The sequence below is a fragment of the Manis pentadactyla genome, chromosome 8 (genome assembly GCF_030020395.1).
Source record: "Manis pentadactyla isolate mManPen7 chromosome 8, mManPen7.hap1, whole genome shotgun sequence".
Lineage (NCBI taxonomy): Eukaryota > Metazoa > Chordata > Mammalia > Pholidota > Manidae > Manis > Manis pentadactyla.
In genome coordinates, this window is record NC_080026.1 from 43,800,683 (window position 1) to 43,821,017 (window position 20,335).

At 36.7% G+C, this 20,335-nt stretch overlaps 1 protein-coding gene across 11 annotated transcripts in view; it reads left to right on the forward strand.

Moving 5' to 3' along the window:
- Positions 1–20,335, forward strand: part of PTPN4 (protein tyrosine phosphatase non-receptor type 4) — a 258,996-nt gene that overhangs the window by 17,644 nt on the left and 221,017 nt on the right. Inside the window, exon 2 of one of the 11 annotated variants that reach the window (XM_057505698.1) lies at positions 7,803–8,065. The exons of the other annotated variants lie outside the window; for them this stretch is intronic. The gene's annotated coding sequence lies outside the window, so the exon portion shown is untranslated. The remainder of the gene's footprint in view (positions 1–7,802; positions 8,066–20,335) is intronic. 11 annotated transcript variants of the gene reach the window in all.

Below are 20,335 nucleotides of genomic sequence, written 5' to 3' on the forward strand. Positions count from 1 at the left end.
TTAAGAAGAAGAAATGATCTATAAATGGTAGCTAGTACTATTTTCTCATTCCCATTGTCATAAGTATAATTTACAGTTGCTTAGAAATTTAGATGATTTTATCAATCAGTGATTGTGTGGTCATATACCTTTTGTTAAATATTTGGTTGTTCCTTAGGTTTCTCCTGTTAAAATCTACACTAAGTGTATTTGTGCTTATGGCTTACTTGTTTCTTTAAAACCCTAGGACTGGGATAATGGTCTAGTGGTGTGAATATTTCTATGCCAAATCTTTCTCCTACAGAACACTGAGAATTCTTCTTTTGGAAAAAATCCTAATTTGGTTGTAAAATTATACATCATTGTTTATAATTAAATTATTTTGAAAAAATTGGTTTATTGGGGTATGATGCAGTGAATATTTATATGTTACACAAACATTTGATATAGAGATCATTGCTATAAAATAAATAAGACATGATGTTCTTGAGCTCAAATTTTATGGTAGAGCTCATGTCAACAGTTACTTCAGAGGGACAAGTGTTATAAGATCTGGGGGAAATGAGAAGTGTCATTTGAGCAATGTCTTGGAGGATGGTAGAGAGAACAGCGTGTACAAGAAGTCAGAAGTATGAAAGGATGCATCATGTGGAGAAATCCAAGTTGTCTTGAGCACGTCTGTCTCTGTCTATGAGATGGTGTTGGTGCCTGATTTTGTGTGTGAATTTGTGTGCTTAGACATATTTGTTCACTGTGGCAGGAGATGAAACCTTGTAAGGCTCCTTGTTTGGCTTATTGAGATCGTATTAAGAACTTCAGAACAGAGGTTCTCATATGGTGTGCCATGAATTGTTTACCAGTGTACCAGGGAGCAAGATAGTAACTCACTAGCCTGTGGGATCGGGACATATTGGAGCTCCCAGGATGGTTTCTTTTGAGCTTGACTCCTTGGCTTGTCACAGTGTAGTCAAAAATTATTTTCTTTGGTGCCAAGTTGGGAAAAGGATTGGTTTAGAGGTTCTAAGTGTTGGAAAGTTTATGGTAGTTATTCACCCTTGGCATTCCCACTATGTAATTAAAACACCAATATCAAATCCTAAAATAAGAATAAAGGAGGTCAAGTCAGAGTCCACCCTTTTCCTTCCCATTCTTCCCTTCCTCTCCCCACCAGTAATTACTACCTAATTATATTGTGTGTATATGTGAAATACCTTTTTGGTTCTTCTGTATTGCTATTGCCCTATACAAGTGTTTAGTCTGCCTCTTGGGAGCTCAGCATTTACATTGGGGAGAATTTATAGGTGTTTAAATAGGGAATGATAAAATTAGATACAAGTTTTGAAAGATTACTCCTGACTTCTAGATGATGGTGCAAAGATGAGGTTAGAAATGGAGTAGAGAGACTAGTTAGGATCCTTTTACTGTGGTACAGGTGAGGGATGATTGGAGCTGGAAATGGGGAAATGAAGACGAGGATGTGGGACTAGAACTGAAAACTGACTAGGTAGTTTCACTAACTGAGAGTTCATTTGGATATATGGGACAGAGGAAAAGAGTTGACAGTGCTGAAATTTCTTCTTTGAGCAACTGGGAAGGGAAGGTCAAATAATTTTCATTCATTACTTTTAGTGAGCCAGGGTTTTTGATAGGCATAGAGGTTTTCATGAGTTCTTAATGAATATTTAAAATTAATTTATTTTGAAATAATTTCAAACCTACAGAAAAGTTGCAAAAACAGAACAAAGAGCTCTGAATCCCCTTGAACCATATTTTCTTCCGGAAACATTCTTGCAACTTAAAAACATTTATTTTTATAGTAAAACTTTTAGGTTCACTGCAAAATTAAGAGAAGGTGCTGTGATTTCCCATAAACCCCCTGTCCCCACAGATGTATTTCAACCAATTTTTTACACTGTACTTACTACATATACTGTGTGTATACACAGACAAGCCTATAGCATCTTGTGCTTGGCCTCAGTGAAATGGGCTCAGTTGAGATTTTCACCTTCCAGATGTCCCAAAAAGGAACCTTGATATCCTCTTCAACTCTTTCCCTCTTTTTATTATATCTTACTTCGATTTTCAGATTTCAGTGACACTACTTAGTCATCTCATTTCTGGGCTCCTATTTTCATCCCTACTTCCAGCCATCTCATAATGCACCGTTTCTAATGTCATTAGACTTCCTGAACCATTTGAGAACAAATTGCAGACATGATGCCCATCAATCCTGAATAATCTAATGTGTTGTTACCAAAACATGGACAGTCTCTTACATAACCACCAAATCAGGAAACCAACAATGATGCAACACTACTTCCAAATACCTAGATACCATTCAAAAATTTCCAACTGTGTAGTATCTCTCTCCTTTTTGGTCCAGCATCCAATTTAGGACCATTGGATTTATTTTTCATGTCTCTACTCTCTTTCAGTTTGGAGCAATTCCTCAATATTGCTGTTTTTTATGACCTTGAATTTTTTTATTCTGTAAGGTGTTCCTTAGCTTCAGTCCATCCAGTGGTTGTTCATGTGCAGACTGAATGCATTTTTGGCAAGAAATACCATAGATGTGATGTGCTATTCTTATTGTATTACTAGGAGGTATAGAGTTTTGTCCCACCACTGGTGATGTTTAATCTTAAACACCTTGTTAAGTTCATGTCTGCTGGGTTTCCCTACCATAAAGTCATCTTTTTTCCTTTTGTATTTGGTAACTCTCTTGTGTAGAAAGATCTGTAAAACTGTAATATCCTGTTCCTTATCAGACTTATGCCTACAAGCCTTTGGTGACCTCTGCCTAAATCAGTCACTTTATGAAGGTTGCTATGTGCACTTATTGGTTAATTTTGTATTGAAAATGGATGTTTCCTTTCTTCCCCATGCATTTATTTATTCATTCACTTATTTATATCAGTATGTACTCACTTCTATTCAGTGGGTTTTATTAGTTATTATTCTTTTAAATTTTACTTTGGTTCTTAAATCATCCTAGATTTGGTTAGTGGATAGCTCTGTCTTTTTGGCACATCCGCAACCTTTGAATATTCCCTTATTACTTCCTGGCACAAGATGTTCCAGGTTCATTTTGTGTTTTTCCTGTTCCCGCTCTGGAATCATGCATTTTTCCAAGGAATCCTGATTTCTTTTACTGGAGATGGTATGAAGAAACCAAGCTTTGGAGGCTAATGCTCATTTCTGCTAAGGTGTCTTCCCTTCTAGGGAGAACAAAGCTGCAAAATATATGTATATATGTACACATATGAATCTTTTTCTATATCTGTGTATGTATACCTAAAAAGTTCACACTGGTGCGTCCACTTCCCTTCCAGCACCTCTGGGTTCTTTCTAGTCTTCCTCTTTTCTGTATTTGTAAATCACTTCCCAGTGGTGTGGATAAAATGAAGGTTCCTGTGGCCAGGATTCTCACCTGCCCCTGTTGACTAGCTCACTATACACATGTGGGCAATATGTTGCTATGACTGTATATAATATAAAGAGCTCTGCCCAGTGCTCTGGGTGACACGGTGGCATGGCTGCAGGAGAGCAGAGTAGAGGATGGAGTGGTGGCAGCACCAAGGACAGAGGCCCAGAGGATGGCTGTGTGGGTAGAGAGTCCCAGAGGATAGCTGTGTGGGCCAGAAGACCCAGAGGACAGCTGTGCAGGCTGAGAGGCCCAGAGGCAGAGAACGGCTTGCTGCGTGCAGACTTCCTCTGAGTGAACGAGATTTGAGTGATTGACCCGCCACTGTGAAAATAAAGTTGGGTATTACCCTTTCACCCTAAGAACGTTCTACTGTCATTTCTTTGGTCACACTGAATCCATAGTGAACTTGCCTGGGGCTGAAACCCATTGGCAAGACAAGTGGTGAGAAATTATCTTCAGTATCCCATTATCTTCAGTGTATTCACTTATTTGCTCAATTCCTTTGTATGTGCCCATCTTCCAACCCTGTGCTAGTTGTCTCTTGCTTGCCACCTTTGAGGCCAATGGCACCTGGTCCTCAGGGCATGCTAGGAAAGGAAGATAAATTCTCATTTAATCTTTTTATTTTCCTTGTTTAACAAAAACTTCTTAGGAAGGTCTTATCCCCAGTTTTAAAGGAGAACAAGGTAGAAATTCAGAAATGTATGTGACTTTGGACATGTTACTATGTAAATAACAGCAAATATTTTGAATTCAGATTTGCATAATTACGCTGAAGCATCTTTTTTCCCTCCTATACTGCATAGCCTCTGACTACCTGAAATACTTTGGAAATTCAAAGTGTCAGGATTTAGGGTAGTATAGGTGGTAGTTGAAGCAGTGAGTATGACTGTTACTGCTTTTGAGTGTGTGTAAAGTTAGGAGGAGGGAATTGACAGCTCCCGCTCACCATCATTTAAGGGTTAAGGGCTCTCAGAAATGAAGAAGCCAGTGAAGAAGACTGAATGGTGGTAAGAGCAAGAGGATAATCTAGTTGTGTGGTAGAAGGTGATGAGGGAAGGAGTTTCAGGAAGGTTCAGATGCTGCAGAGAGAAAGAGATAAGCTCAAAAGTGGTTTAAATTTGACTATCGGAAAGTTTTTGTGACCTTAACTATTGGTTTTCAGATGTGTTCAGGCTGACCACTGCTATCAGAATCAAATGGGGATAGTGACTAAAAACATCAATTCCTCAGATTTCATCTCAGACCTACAGATTCTTAGAAGAGTGGATGAGGATTGTAGAGGTGGTCACACAGGAAGTCTGCTTAAATGCTGGTATGCTTATTCCGAGGTATATTAAAGTTTGAAATTCATTATCTTAGCAAAAGTGTAGAGGGGTGTAGTAAGAAACTCAATTGAGGCAACTAGATATATATTGAATATAGGCTAGACAACTCTAAGAAACTTGGTCAGAAAGGGAAGAAGGAAGACTCTTGAGTATTGGAGGAATAGGGGGCAGAGTCAAATAAATGCCCTTAAGAACTTTGGTAGGTATTTGCGCTTGTACCTTGCCCCCATTTCAAATGATTACCATCCTGGGGTGAGTCTTTGTAGTAATCCAGGACTCTTTGTTAACCTTATTTTATTATTAGTTAAACTTGTATCCTGCCTTTTTGTTTGTTAACCAATTGTTAATTAAGAGCTTCTCTCGTTTTTTATAAAAACATGAATTTTAAGTGTATTCTTGTATATAAACAAGTTGCTAGCAATACAATTAAATGTTATATCCATAATTGGAGGTGACTTCAGATGGAAAGCATTTAGACAATCCAGATCAATATAATGTATCCAGATCAGTATAATGTTTGAAGATTGCAGACATCATGATCATAACAGTTTATTCCTAAATGCTTCAGCATGCAAACATGCATCTTCTAGGAATAAACATATTCTCCTACATAACCACATGATCACACTCAGGAAATTTAGCATTGTCTAATTACTGTAATCTGTAATCTGAAATAGAGTTCATATTCAAATTTCTCCATTTGTCCAAACAAGTCTTTTATTATACACACACACACACCCATCTATGACTGGGTCCAGGACGACACACTGCTTTTGGTTGTTAATGTCTCTTTTAATCTACACCACTTCCCCAGTCTTCCGTATCTCTTCACTTCTTCACTTCCGCATATTCCTCACATTTTTGCAGAATCCAGGTCAGTTGTTCTGTAACGTATTCCTCAACTTGAATTTGTCTGATTATTTTAATTTTATTTTTTTCATAATTAGATTCAAGCTAAACATTTTTGACAGGAAATATCACATAGGTATGTTCTCAGTGTGTAACATCATGGTGCCTATGACATTTGGTGGTGTCAGATATGATCACTTGGTTAAGACAGAATTTGACTGATTTCTCCCTTGTAAAGGTAATTCCTTTGTAATTAATAATCTGTGGAGTGATACTTTAAGATTATGTATTTTATGTATGTGTGTAGTTCCCCCCAAAACTTTAACTCAGTGATTTTAGCATTTGTTGATGATACTTGCCTGAAACAGTTATGGTAGTTGTAAACTATGACATTTTTCTATCTCTGTTATTCCTTATACATTCATTTATCATTTGACATTATTCTACAAAGAAGAGTTATTCTCCTTTACATAAAAAAAAATAGTATCAGTCAGACCTATGGATTCTTGTTTTATTCAGAGTATTACCTATTGTTATTTATTTTGAAATCTAAATTGTCTCATTTGGCCGATGGGAGTGCCTTTAAACTGCCTCTTAATGTCCTTTGGTTTGTTCCCATCAAATTTTGAGGACATCTTTACTTACTGACTTAAGATATTTAGCCTGACCTTGTATTTTCCTTGCCCCAGCTTTGGAATAAACCGTTTCACCCAAGGAGTCCTGATTCCTTTTAGTGTGAAATAGTATGTATGGCATTAGGCGTGTTCAGTGTTACTGGAATCTTTTTTGTGTCAAGGTTCTAATAGAATGGACAGAAATACCTGTATTTTAAAAATGAGATCATAACACTTTCTCTAACTCCAATCCAACACAACAGTCTTCTCCCATACTGTATCTGACCACCTGTCTACTATAGTGAGAACCCTGATTCCCAGCATCATTAGTGTATTTATTAATTTGTTCAGTCATATAGTACACACAAAATAGTATCAGAATGCTGCCTCAAGACCACTACCAATAACAAAGTTACTAATAAGTTCAAGGTTTTTTTTTTTAACATTTCTTTTAATTTATCCTCAAAATACATTGTGCTGTGGTTATATAGTCATGAACAGGTGTCAGTCAAACTGGTCTGCTGGTTAAGTCTGACCTGTTACCTGTTTTTATATGACCTATGACCTAAGACTGATTTTTATATTTCTGAATGGTTGAAAAAAGTCAAAGAAAGAGTATTTCATAGCATCATGAAATTGTGAACATTACATGAACAGATAAAGTTACTGTCCCAAGGTAAATCAGAGCTAGATGGTAACAGAATTAGAATGTAAAAATCTACAGTGAATCAGTGGTTTACCAGGTTTACTAATGTAACAGCATTGTTACAGAATCTGTCTTGGGCTCTGAAACCCTTTCGCTAAAATTCCATATGAAATGCAGTGTAGTAATATAGACATATTTGTATTTTAAGAACTTGATAATTTGCTGAATGGGTGCTCTATGTTTGCTGCTTTGCCCATTCATTTGCATTCATTTTCATTCATTCATTTTTGCAGGAAGTTTCCCATATGGACAATGACTTAGGAACTTGACTTGGGGAAGCTATTGGGAGAGAGTGGAAAGAATAGCCTATAAATAAAATAGCCAAAATAAAAACAACAAAACTCTGCTATTGATTCTCAGTCTACTTGTAATCCTTTTTCTATTAATATCACCAGTGCACATGAGCAGTGAGTTAATTCTCTGCTCTTACTGTGGCACGGTGATTGTGATTTCTTTTCCCATCAACTTTTCTAGAGGTGATGTTTAGGTGGAAATTGAGGAAAGAATAAAGTGCAATGGATCAGATAGAAGATTTGCAAAATTCACAGATTGTGGTGATTCTCTTTCAATGATGTCATCAATTAATTTAGGTGCTACCTTGGTTGACTTTGTAAAGAACAATCAGTAAGACTCTTAGTATGAGGAAGTAGAAGTCATTTCATTATGATATAGCAGAAATAGTATTGTCTTTGAGATTTGACTGACTTGGATTCAAATACTACTCTATCATTTTTGCTCTGTAACCTTGGGCAAACTACTTAATCCTTCTGAGAGGATTAAAATAGCTGACTTTAAGGGTTAAATGACAGAATGTTAGATATTCCAGGTAGTATTGCTGTGTAACAAACAATTCCAACACTTAGGATCGTAAAACGATCACCGTTTTATTGTTGTTACAGACTCTCTGAGTGAGCAGTTCACACAGAGCATAGGAGTAATGGCTTTTTTCTGCTCCACAATGTCTTCTTGCTCAACTGGGAATGGTTGAGGGTTGGAACTCTTGATGCTGAAGGATCCACTTCCAAAACTGTTTCTTCAAATGTCTAGTGACAAAAGGATGAGCTCAGCTATAATTGTTGATCAGAGCACCTATGTATGTCACTTTATATGGCTTGGACTTCTCATAGCAAATTAGCTGGGTTTTGAAAGGAAGCATCCTGAGGTGAGTGTTCCAGGAGAGCCAGGTATTCCAGAAGATTTATACTGTTACATGTACTATATTCTGTTGGTCAAAACATTCACAAGTCCTAAATCACCCCCAGTTCAAGAGAAGTGACATTGATTAGCTAATTCTTGATGAGAGGAATATATGTGTCATGAAAAAAACCAACAACATAAATCAGATTCTAGTAATGTCAGTCTTGATTCCTTATCTTTTCAATTTTCTTCTATTTCTCTACTATATTGAGGAAAAAAGACATCACTAAACTTCCTTTTATAATTTCTTTTTAAAGGATTATCTAGATCAGAGTGTTTTTACTTTGGCGTTGTTGACATTTTGGGGCCAAGCAAGTCTTTGTTGTGTTGTGTGTGGGGGAGTGAAGTAGGGGGAGGAAGGTGGTACCCTGTCTGTTTTGTGATGTTTAGCATCATGCCTGGGATCTACCCACTAGATGCCAGTAGCACTTCTCTCCCTTTCCCATAGTTATGACAACCAAAAATCTTTCCATATACCACCATATGTTCTCTGTAGAACTGAATCACCCCCAACTGAGAACCAGTGCCTTACATTAGTGTTTGTCAAACTATGGCTATGGATCACCCATATCAAAATTACTCGCAGGACTTGTTAAAGTGTTATTTCCTTAGAATTTCTGGAGTTGGGTTCCAGAAATCTACATTTTTCAAAAGTTCCTTGGTGATTCTGATGCACACATGTGTCAGAAATACAGACCATCCATAAAGACTATATGACTAATAAATATGCAGGTAAAACTATTGCTGAAATGCTTTATTAATTGGTAATATGCTAGTTTCAGGTTAAATTAATGGTATAGTGGAATTTTAAATGTACTTTGTGTGTGTACACACACACATTATATATATCATTTTGGGTTCCATGGAAAATATAAATAGTATATCTATGCCCATGTTATGAAACTTGTATTTTGTTTTTTCTCAATTGCATTATAAAAATTTTCAAACAGAAGAATTAAAAGAATAATACATACAATGAACATTTTTTTCTTACATTGAGAATCAATTGTTGTTAACATTTTTAGTGATAAATGCCTACATTGGAAAAAAGAAAGATCTCAAGTAAACAACGTAACTTTACATCTCAAGGAATTAGAAAAAGGAGAACAAACTAAGGTCAGAGTTAGCTGCAGGAAGGAAATAATAGCAGTAAGAGCTGGAATAAATTAAATGAATAATAGAAAGACAATAGAAAAATCAGTGAAACTAAGAGGTCGTTTTTTGAAAAAATAAACAAAACTGACAAACCTTTAGCTAGACTGACCAAGAAAAAAGAGCACTCAAGCAAAATTATAAATGAAAGAGGAGGTATTTCAACCGACACCACAGGCATTCAAAGGAACATAAGAGGCTTCTGTGAACAATTATTTACCAACAAATTGGATAACAATAGCCTAGAAGGAGAAGATAAATTCCTAGAAAGGTACAACATACCAAGACTGAATCATAAAGAAATAGAAAACCTGAACAGTCCAATAACAACTAAGGAGATTGGATCAATAATCAAATACTCCCAACACAGAAAATCCCAGGATCAAATGACTTCACTGGTGAGTCCTCTGAAACATTTAAAGAAGAATTAATACCAGTCCTTCTTAAAGTCTTCCCCCAAAAAGGGGGAGGGAAGACTCCCAGACTCATTCTACAAGGCCAGCAATACCCTATACCAAAGCCAGGTAAGGACACTATAAGAAAAGTACAAGTCAATATCCCTGATGATTTTAATGCAAAAATTCTCAAAAAAATTCTAGTAAATGGAATGCAAGAGCACATTAAAATGATCATGCCTTAATCAAATAGAATTTATCCATAAATGCAAGGATTGTTTAACATATGCAGATCAATCAATATGATACACTACATTCGTACAATAAAGGAAAAAAATTATATGATCTGAATAGATGGAGCACAGTGCTTGACGAAATATATCACCCTTTTCTGATGAAAGCATGAAAAAAATTAGGTATAGGAGGAACAGACCTCAACATACCAAAGGCACTATATATGACAAACACACAGTTAACATATTCAGTGGTGAAAAGCTGAAAGCTTTCCCTCTGAAACCAAGAACAAGATAACGTATCTGCTTTCATATAGCACTGGAAGTCCTAGCCAGAGCAATTAGGCAAGAAAAAAAAATAAAGGCATCCAAATTGGAAATGATGAAGTAAAATGGTCTCTGTAGATGATATGATCTTTTATATAGAAAACCCTAAAGACTGTCAGAAAACTGTCATAATAAATCAGTTTAGTAAAGTTGCAAGATCCAAAACATGCCAAAGTCAATTGCATTTCTATACACTAACAATGAAATAACTGAAAAAGAAAAAACAATCCCATTTACAGTAGCACCAAAAACAATAAAATACTTAAGAAATTTAATAAGGAGGTGAAAACTATATGGCATTGATGAAAGAAACTGAAGAAGACAAAAGTAAATGGAAAAATATTCCATATTCATAGATTAGAAGAATAATATTGTTAAAATGTCTATAATGCCCAAAGCCATCTATAGATTCAGTGGAATCTCTATCAAAATTCCAATAGCAGTTTTCACAGAAATAGGAAAAACAATCCTGAAAACCTTTCTTTTTGGGTATAAGCAGTTTATTCATTCTTGAAAAGTGATATACATACATACATACATACATACATACAAATACATAACCAGAATTATACCAGAAAGCAATTATCTGAAACAGCAGAACTTCATCTAAAATAAACAAATGGTGATTACTTATATCCTAGGACCCATCAAGAACTGAATTTTGTTCAAATAATTAAGCCATAAGAATTGTCCAATTTAAGAATTTTGATTTATGCAGCTGTACTTCTCTATGTGTCTTGGGCATATATAATTTTTATCACCAGAAAAAAAGAGTAAGTATAATAAAACCCCTCAAGTTTTCATTTTTTTGGAAGTGAAGGTATCTGCCTTGCCTACTCAGAGTTGATAAGTTTTCTATGTCATGTATTAAAACCTATTAAACATTCACCTTTTGCAGTGCAGGTGCTGCAGCTGTGGGTTGTTGCTGCAGTGCTGCCATCTGAGTTAACTGATAGTTTGCTGGGGTTTATGTGGTAAGGCCTGCTGCTGCCAGTGCAGTTTGCTATGCATAAATAGTAGGAGATGCTTCAGGGAGCTGCTGAACACCCAGTGCACCAAGATATTGCTGTGGTTGTAAGTTGAGTAGCCCATGGTGGATTCTTCTGTCTTCCATAGTGAGCCATGATGAATGTCCTCCAAACTAAGCCATGAGGAAGAGGGGGGAAAAAGCCTTTGCTTGTCTGTCTTCTATAGCAGTGATCTTGGGTTTGCATAACAGTGAGCCCCTAAAATTCTTATGGAAACAGAAAGGACACCTAATAGCCAAGCAGTCTCAAAGAGATACCTGTACCCCCTTGTCCATTGAAGCATTATTCATAATAGCCAAGATATGGAAACAACCTAACTGTCCGTTGATGGATGAATGGATAAAGATAATGTGGTGTGTGTGTGTGTATAAAATGGAATATTGTTCAGCCATCAAAATGAAAGAAATCTTGTCATTTGCAATATTGCCATTGCAATGGATGGACCTTGTGGGCATTATACTAAGTAGAAGTATGTCAGAGAAAGACAATGGAATGATCTCATTTATATGTGGAATCTAAAAAAAGCCAAACTCAAAGAAACAGAGAATAGAGTGGTGATTGCCAAGTGCTGGGAAGAGGGGGAAATGGAAGAGGTTAGTCAAAGAGTACAAACTTCCAATTATAAGATGAATAAGTTCTGGGGATCTAATACTCAGTATGATTATTGTAGTTAACAATACTGTATCATATACTAGAAAGTTGCTCAAAGAGTAGGTCTTAAATGTTCTCACAACAAAAAAGAATTGTGATTATGTGAGGTGATGCATGTATTAACTAACCTTATTGTGATAATCAGTTTGCAGTATGTGTGGGTTTATATATCATCTCATTGTATACCTTAAAGTTACACAATGTTATATGTCAATTATATCTTAATAAAGCTAGAAAAAGGTTAAAATTTTGTCATCTTTTCTGTGTATGTGCATGAGAGAGAGGAGGAGGAAGAGAAGGAGAGAGAGAATAAGAGATCAGAAGCTTTCATGGTGAAGTAAGGGAAAATTAGGTGTAGAATACTGTAATATAATGGCTCCCGTCTTGATAAATTGATCCGTCCATCTTCATGTTGTAATCAGGAAACCTTTACTCTTAATGAGAATTTAGTATAATGGTTGCTTAGTTGAGTACTTCCTTTCCTTGCCATATTTCTAGATGTTTTAGTACCACTCCAGGTAGATTCTTTTCTACCCTTAACATAGCCTAAACAGTGATACCCAGAGGATCGTCTGTGGACTGATCTATCAAGGAGGTAAGTACAGTAACTGAGAGTAAGTATTTAGAAAGTCTCATAACAATTGGCAGAGAATTTGATTTCTGCTAAATCTAAATATGATTGGAGTTAATGTTTGGTATGTCTTTTAACATTTTTATTTTCTCATCACTTTTACTGTATTTGCAAAGGGATCATATTGGTCTGTGTTCTTGTAAGTACCTATTGTTATAAAATGTGTCATCCCAAAACTTAGTGGTTTAAAATAACAGCAGTCACTTACTTTGTTCACAAATCTGTAATTTGATCAGGGCTTGGAGGGAAGACTTGTATCTCCTCTGTGCAGAGGCAGCTGGGTAGCTTGACTGAAGTCTGTTCACTCACATAGCAGGCATCTTGATGTTGGCTGTCAGCTGGGAGCTCTGCCAGGGTTGAGGACTGGGGACCTGAGTTCCTTTCCACGTGTGGTCTTGGCTTCATCAGAGATTGATGACTGGCTTCCCAGGATAGTGTCCTTAGATAAAGCTCGGTAAAAACTCTTTCTCCTCTTATGACCTAGTCTTAGCAGTCTACGTGTCATTTCTGCTGCACTGTTACACACTGAGGGAGCCACAGAAGTATTCCTAGAGTGATGAGGTTAGAGACAGACTCCACCTTTTGATGGAGTGGCGAAATCATAGAAATGTTGCTGCTGCCATTTTGAAAAGTGTTGTCTGCCACAGTCAATGATGGATTGGAAATTGAAAAAATTGGGGAACAGATAGCTTTAATTGAGAAGCACCATTGACCTTAGTCCTCAATGACAGTTTTACTGGGCACTTTTATCTGCATACTAATTTAACTCCTGTGTATTTGAGGAATACTTGTTAATGCTTTTATGTAGTAGACATGGTATGGTGTAATGGTTTATTTGGGCATTACTCTGGACTTTAACTTACAGTGTGGCCCCAACTAGTTGTTGATGGTGGTCATTTTGAGACTTCCATTGTGATGGTCATTTTGAGACTTCCATTATGAGTATGTTGGTATGCTTGTTGCTGCCTCTGAGTTCTCAGACTCTTGTTCATTTTTCTCCATTCTTTATTTTTTCTGTTCTTCAATCTAGGTATTCTCATTTGACTTATCTTCCATGTTCACTCAAATCTGCTCTTGAGCCCTTCTATTGAATTTTTTATTTTTTACTTTATTCTTTTCAACTACAGAATTCTCATTTAAAAAGTAGTTTGTCTTTTCATTTGTGTTCTCTATTTGTGTGATACTGTTCTCGTGCTTTCTTTTAGTTCTGTATTCATCAATTATTTTACGTGTTGAGCATATTTGTAATACTGGCTCTTTATAAGTCCAGTATCTGGGCTTTCTCAGTGACAGCTTCTGTTGAACAGTCCTCCTCCCTTTTTCTGTCACCTGTATGTGGGTCATATTATCCTGCTTTCTCTTTGTTTTGTTTTTACAGTTTAAAACTTCTTGCATGCTGAATTCTGTACTTTGAAAATAATAAGTTTTATTAACTCCAGAAATCAGATGATTACTTCCTCCCTGGTGGGTCTTTTATTATTGCTCTTTTTTTTTTTTTTTTGCTTAGTGCTTACTTTATTTGCCTCCTTCCTCAACTAATTTTTTAAAGTCAGTATTGCTAGGTCATTGTGTTGCACCCCCCCCAATATCTTTGTTCAGTTAACTTAGTGGTCAGCTAATGATTGGACAGAGATTACTCTTAGATACCTTAAACCAATAAAGCTTCCAACCTAAGCTGAGGGGGCTTTCAGTACTCCACCATTTTACAGCTCTGCTTTAGTTTTCATTTCCTGGTTTTGCAGAGCCTTAAGATTAGGAAGAAGTGAGAGATCAGGCTTTTTCATCTCTTTTCCCTCGCATGTGCATAGTTCTCACATGCTGATGTTTTTCTGGATTCCCAGGCATATGTTGGAGCTTTTCAGAGTCCTTTCTGGAACTCTCCCCACATTTTCTTTTTTTTGTTTTTGGTCATCTTTTTTACCTTAACTGTTACTGCTACTTCCAGCAGCTGCAATATTAAATAGTCGACACTGGTATTTTTTTTCATGCTAATTGGGTTTTTAAATTTTTATTTTGGTATGATTAATCTACAATTACATGAGGAACATTATGTTTACTAGGCTACCCCCTTCACCAAGTCCCCCCCACAAACCCCATTACAGTCACTGTCCATCAGCGTAGTAAGATGCTGCAGACTCACTACTTGCCTTCTCTGTGTTGCACAGCCCACCCCCTGCCTCACCCCCCCATTATACATGCTAATTGTAATACCTCCTTTCTTCCGCCCCCCCGCCCCCGCCTTATCCCTCCCTTCCCACCCATCCTCCCCAGTCCCTTTCCCTTTGGTAACTGTTAGTCCATTCTTGGGTTCTGTGATTCTGCTGCTGTTTTGTTCCTCCAGTTTTTTCTTTGCTCTTATACTCCACATATGAGGGAAATCATTTGGTACTTGTCTTTCTCTGCCTGGCTTTCTTCACTGAGCATAATACCCTCTAGCTCCATCCATGCTGTTGCAAATGGTAGGATTTGTTTTCTTCTTATGGCTGAATAATATTCCATTGTGTATATGTACCACATCTTTATCCATTCATATATTGATGGGCACTTAGGTTGCTTCCAATTCTTGGCTATTGTAAATACTGCTGCGATAAACATAGGGGTGCATCTGTCTTTTTCAAACTGGGCTGCTGCATTCTTAGGATAAGTTCCTAGAAGTGGAATTCCTGGGTCAAATGGTACTTCTATTTTGAGCTTTTTGAGGAATCTCCATACTGCTTTCCACAATGGTTGAACAAATTTGCATTCCCACCAGCAGTGTAGGAGGGTTCCCCTATCTCCACAACCTTGCCAACATTTGTTGTTGCTTGTCTTTCGGATGGTGGCAATCATTACTGGTGTGAGGTGATATCTCATTGTGGTTTTAATTTGCATTTCTCTGATGATTAGCGATGTGGAGCATCTTTTCATGTGTCTGTTGGCCATCTGAATTTCTTCTTTGGAGAACTGTCTGTTCAGCTCCTCTGCCCATTTTTTAATTGGATTGTTCGCTTTTTGTTTGTTGAGGTGTGTGAGCTCTTTATATATTTTGGATGTCAACCCTATATTGGATCTCTCATTTATGAATATATTCTTCCATACTGTAGGATGCCTTTTTGTTCTATTGATGGTGTCCTTTGCTGTACAGAAGCTTTTCAGCTTGATAGAGTCCCACCTGTTCATTTTTGCTTTTGTTTTCCTTGCCTGGGGAGATATGCTCATGAAGAAGTCGCTCATGTTTATGTCCAAGAGCTTTTGTCTATGTTTTTTTCTAAGAGTTTTATGGTTTCATGACTTACATTCAGGTCTTTGATCCATTTCAAATTTACTTTTGTGTATGGGGTTAGACAATGATCCAGTTTCATTCTCCTACATGTAGCTGTCCAGTTTTGCCAACACCAACTGTTGAAGAGGCTGTCATTTCCCCATTGTATGTTCATGGCTCCTTTATCATATATTAATTGACCATATATGTTTGGGTTAATGTCTGGAGTCTCTATTCTGTTCTACTGGTCTGTGGCTCTGTTCTTGTGCCAGTACCAAATTGTCTTGATTACTGTGGCTTTGTAGTAGAGCTTGAAGTTGGGGAGCGAGATCCTCCCCACTTTATTCTTCTTTCTCAGGATTGCTTTGGCTATTTGGGGTATTAGGTGGTTCCATATGAATTTTTGAACTATTTGTTCCAGTTTCTTGAAGAGTGCTGTTGGTAATTTGATAGGAATTGCATTGAATCTATAGCTTGCTTCGGGCAGGATGGCCATTTTGACATTATTAATTCTTCTAGCCAAGAGCATGGGATAAGTTTCCATTTGTTAGTGTCCTCTTTAATTTCTTTTAAGAGTGTGTTATAGTTTTCAGGGTATAGGTTTTTCACTTCCTTGGTTAGGTTTATTCCTAGGTATTTTTTTCTTTTTGATGCAATTGTGAATGGAATTGTTTTCCCAATTTCTCTTTCTGTTAGTTCATTGTTAGTGTATAGGGAAGCCACGGGTTTCTTTGTATTACTTTTGTATTCTGCAACTTGGCTGAGTTCCAATATTAGTTCTAGTAGTTTTGGAGTGGAGTTTTTAGGGTTTTTTATGTACAGTATCATGTTATCTGCAAATAGTGTCAGTTTGAGTTCTTCTTTACCGATCTGGATTCCTTGTATTTCTTTGTTTTGTCTAATTGCCGTGGCTAGGACCTCCAGTACTATGTTGAATAACAGTGGGGAGAGTGGGCATCCCTGTCTTGTTCCCGATCTTAGAGGAAAAGCTTTCAGCTTCTTGCTGTTCAGTATGATGTTGGCTGTGGGTTTATCATATATGGCCTTTATTATGTTGAGGTTCTTGCCCTTTATACCCATTTTGTTGAGAGTTTTTATCATGAATGGATATTGAATTTTGTCAAATGTTTTCTCAGTGTCTATCGAGCTGATCATGTGATTTTTGTCCTTCTTTTTGTTTATGTGGTGGATGATGTTGATGGATATTCGAATGTTGTTCCATCCTTGCATCCCTGAGATTAATCCCACTTGGTCATGGTCTATGATCCTCTTGATGTATTTTTGAATTCGATTTGCTAATATTTTGTTGAGTATTTTTGCATCTATGTTCATCAGGGATATTGGTTTGTAATTTTCTTTTTTGGTGGAGTCTTTGCTTGGTTTTGGTGTTAGGGTGATGTTGGCTTCATAGAATGAGTTTGGACGTATTCCCTCCTCTTCTATTTTTTGGAAAACTTTAAGGAGAACGGGTATTACGTCTTCTCTGTATGTCAGATAAAATTCCAAGGTAAATCCATCTGGCCTAGGGGTTTTGCTCTTGTGTAGCTTTTTGATTACTGCTTCAGTTTCATAATTGGTCTGTTTAGATTTTGTTTGTTCCTTGGTCAGTCTTGGAAGGTTGTATTTTTCTAGGAAGTTGTTCATTTCTTCTAGGTTTTCCATCTTGTTAGCATATAGGTTTTCATAGTATTCTCTAGTAATTTTTTGTATTTCTGTGGGGTCTGTTGTGATTTTTCCTTTCTCATTTCTGATTCTGTTGATGTGTGTAGATTCTCTTTTTCTCTTAATAAGTCTGGCTAGAGGCTTATCTATTTTGTTTATTTTCTCAAAGAACCAGCTCTTGGTTTTATTGATTTTTTCCTATGGTTTTATTATTCTCAATTTTATTTATTTATTCTCTGAATTTTATTATTTCCCTCCTTCTGCTGATGTTAGGCCTCATTTGTTCTTCTCTTTCCAATTTCGATAATTGTGACTTTAGACTATTCATTTGGGATTGTTCTTCCTTCTTTAAATATGCCTGGATTGCTGTATACTTTCCTCTTAAAACTGCTTTCGCCACATCAAAAAATTGGTGCTTTTTGTTGTTGTTGTCATTTGTTTCCGTATATTGCTTGATGGCTGTTTTAATTTGGTCATTGATCCATTGATTATTTAGGAGCATGTTGTTAAGCCTCCATGTGTTTGTGAGCCTTTTTTGCTTTCTTTGTACAGTTTATTTCTAGTTTTATGCCTTTGTGGTCTGAGAAGTTGGTTGGTAGAATTTCAGTCTTTTTGAATTTACTGAGGCTCTTTTTGTTGTCTAGTATGTGGTCTATTCTGGAGAATGTTCCATGTGCACTTGAGAAGAATGTGTATCCTGTTGCTTTTGCGTGTAGAGTTCTATAGATGTCTGTTAGGTCCATCTGTTCTAGTGTGTTGTCCCATGCGTGTGTGTCCTTACTTATTTTCTGTCTGGTGGATCTGTCCTTTGGAGTGAGTGGTGTGTTGAAGTCTCCTAAAATGAATGCATTGCATTCTATTTCCTCCTTTAATTCTGTTAGTATTTGTTTCACATATGTTGGTGCTTCTTGTATTGGATGTATATATATTTATAATGGTTATTTCCTCTTGTTGGATTAACCCTTTTATCATTATCTAATGTTCTTCTTTTTCTCTTGTTACTTTCTTTGTTTTGAAGTCTATTTTGTCTGACACTAGTACTGCAACACCTGGTTTTTCCTCCTTGTGGTTTCCATGAAATATCTTTTTCCAGCCCTTGACTTTTAGTTTGTGCATGTCTTTAGGTTTGAGGTGAGTCTCTTTTAAGCTGCATATAGATGGGTCTTGCTTTTTTATCCATTCTGTTACTCTATGTCTTTTGATTGGTGCATTCATTACATTTACCTTTATGGTGATTATTGAAAGATATGTACTTATTGCTGTTGCAGGCTTTAGATTCGTGGTTACCAAAGTTTCAAGGTTAGCTTCTTTACTATCTTACTGTCTAACTTAACTTGGTTATTGAGCTATTATAAACACAGTCTGATGATTCTTTATTTCTCTCCCTTCTTACTCCTCCTCCTCCATTCTTTGTATGTTAGGTGTTTTATTTTGTGCTCTTTTGTGTTTCCTTTGACTGCTCTTGTGGGTAGTTGATTTTATTTTTTGCCTTTAGTATTTGGTTGGTCTGCTTTGTTTGCTGTGATTTTATTTTCTCTGGTGATATCTAATTAGCCTTAGGAGTGCTTCCATCTATAACAGTCCCTCTAGAATACCCTGTAGAGGTGGTTTGTGGGAGGCAAATTCCCTCTGCTTTTGCTTGTGTGGGAATTGTTTAATTCCTCCTTTATATTTAAATGATCATCGTACTGGATATAGTATTCTTGGTTCAAGGCCCTTCTATTTCATTGCATTAAATACATCGTGCCATTCTCTTCTGGCCTGTAAGTTTTCTGTTGAGAAGTCTGATGATAGCTGGATGGGTTTTCCTTTGTAGGTGACCTGTTTTCTCTCTCTGGCTGCTTTTAATACTCTGTCCTTGTCCTTGATCTTTGCCATTTTAATCATTATGTGTCTTGGTGTTGTCCTCTGTGGGTCCATTCTCTTGGGAGTTCTGTGTGCTTCTGTGGTCTGAGCGACTATTTCCTCCCGCAGTTTGGGGAAGTTTTTTTTTTAGATAATTATTTTTTATTGAAGGGTAGTTGACACACAGTATTACATTACATTAGTTTCAGGTGTACAACGCAGTGATTCAACATTTATATACATGATAATTCTAAGTACCAGCTATCACCATACCAAGTTGTTACAATATTTTGACTATATTCCTTATGCTATACATTACATCCCGGTTACTTATTTATTTTACAATTGGAAGTGTGTACTTTTTCTTGGTTGTTGTTGTTAGGGCATCTCATATTTATTGATCAAATGGTTGTTAACAACAATAAAATTCTGTATAGGGGAGTCAATGCTCAATGCACAATCATTAATCCACCCCAAGCCTAATTTTCGTCAGTCTCCAATCTTCTGAGGCATAACGAACAAGTTCTTACATGGAGAACAAATTCTTACATAGTGAATAAGTTACATGGTGAACAGTACAAGGGCAGTCATCACAGAAACTTTTGGTTTTGCTCATGCATTGTGAACTATAAACAGTCAGTTCAAATATGAATACACATTTGATTTTTATACTTGATTTATATGTGGATACCACATTTCTCTCTTTATTATTTTTAATAAGATGCTGAAGTGGTAGGTAGATACAACATAAAGGTAGAAAACATAGTTTAGTGTTGTAAGAGAGCAAATGTAGATGATCAGGTGTGTGCCTGTAGACTATGTGTTAATCCAAGCTAGACAAGGGCAATAAAACATCCACGTATGCAGAAGATTTCTCTCAGAACAGGGAGGGTGAGGTTCTAAGCCTCACCTCTGTTGATCCCCAATTTCTCACCTGATGACCCCCCTGCGACTGTGCCTGTCTTAGGTTGTTCCTCCCTTGAGGAATCTTACCCGTCTCTGGCTAACCAGTCATCTTCCGGGGCCATACAGGGAAATGTTAAGTTGGTAAGTGAGAGAGAAGCCTTATT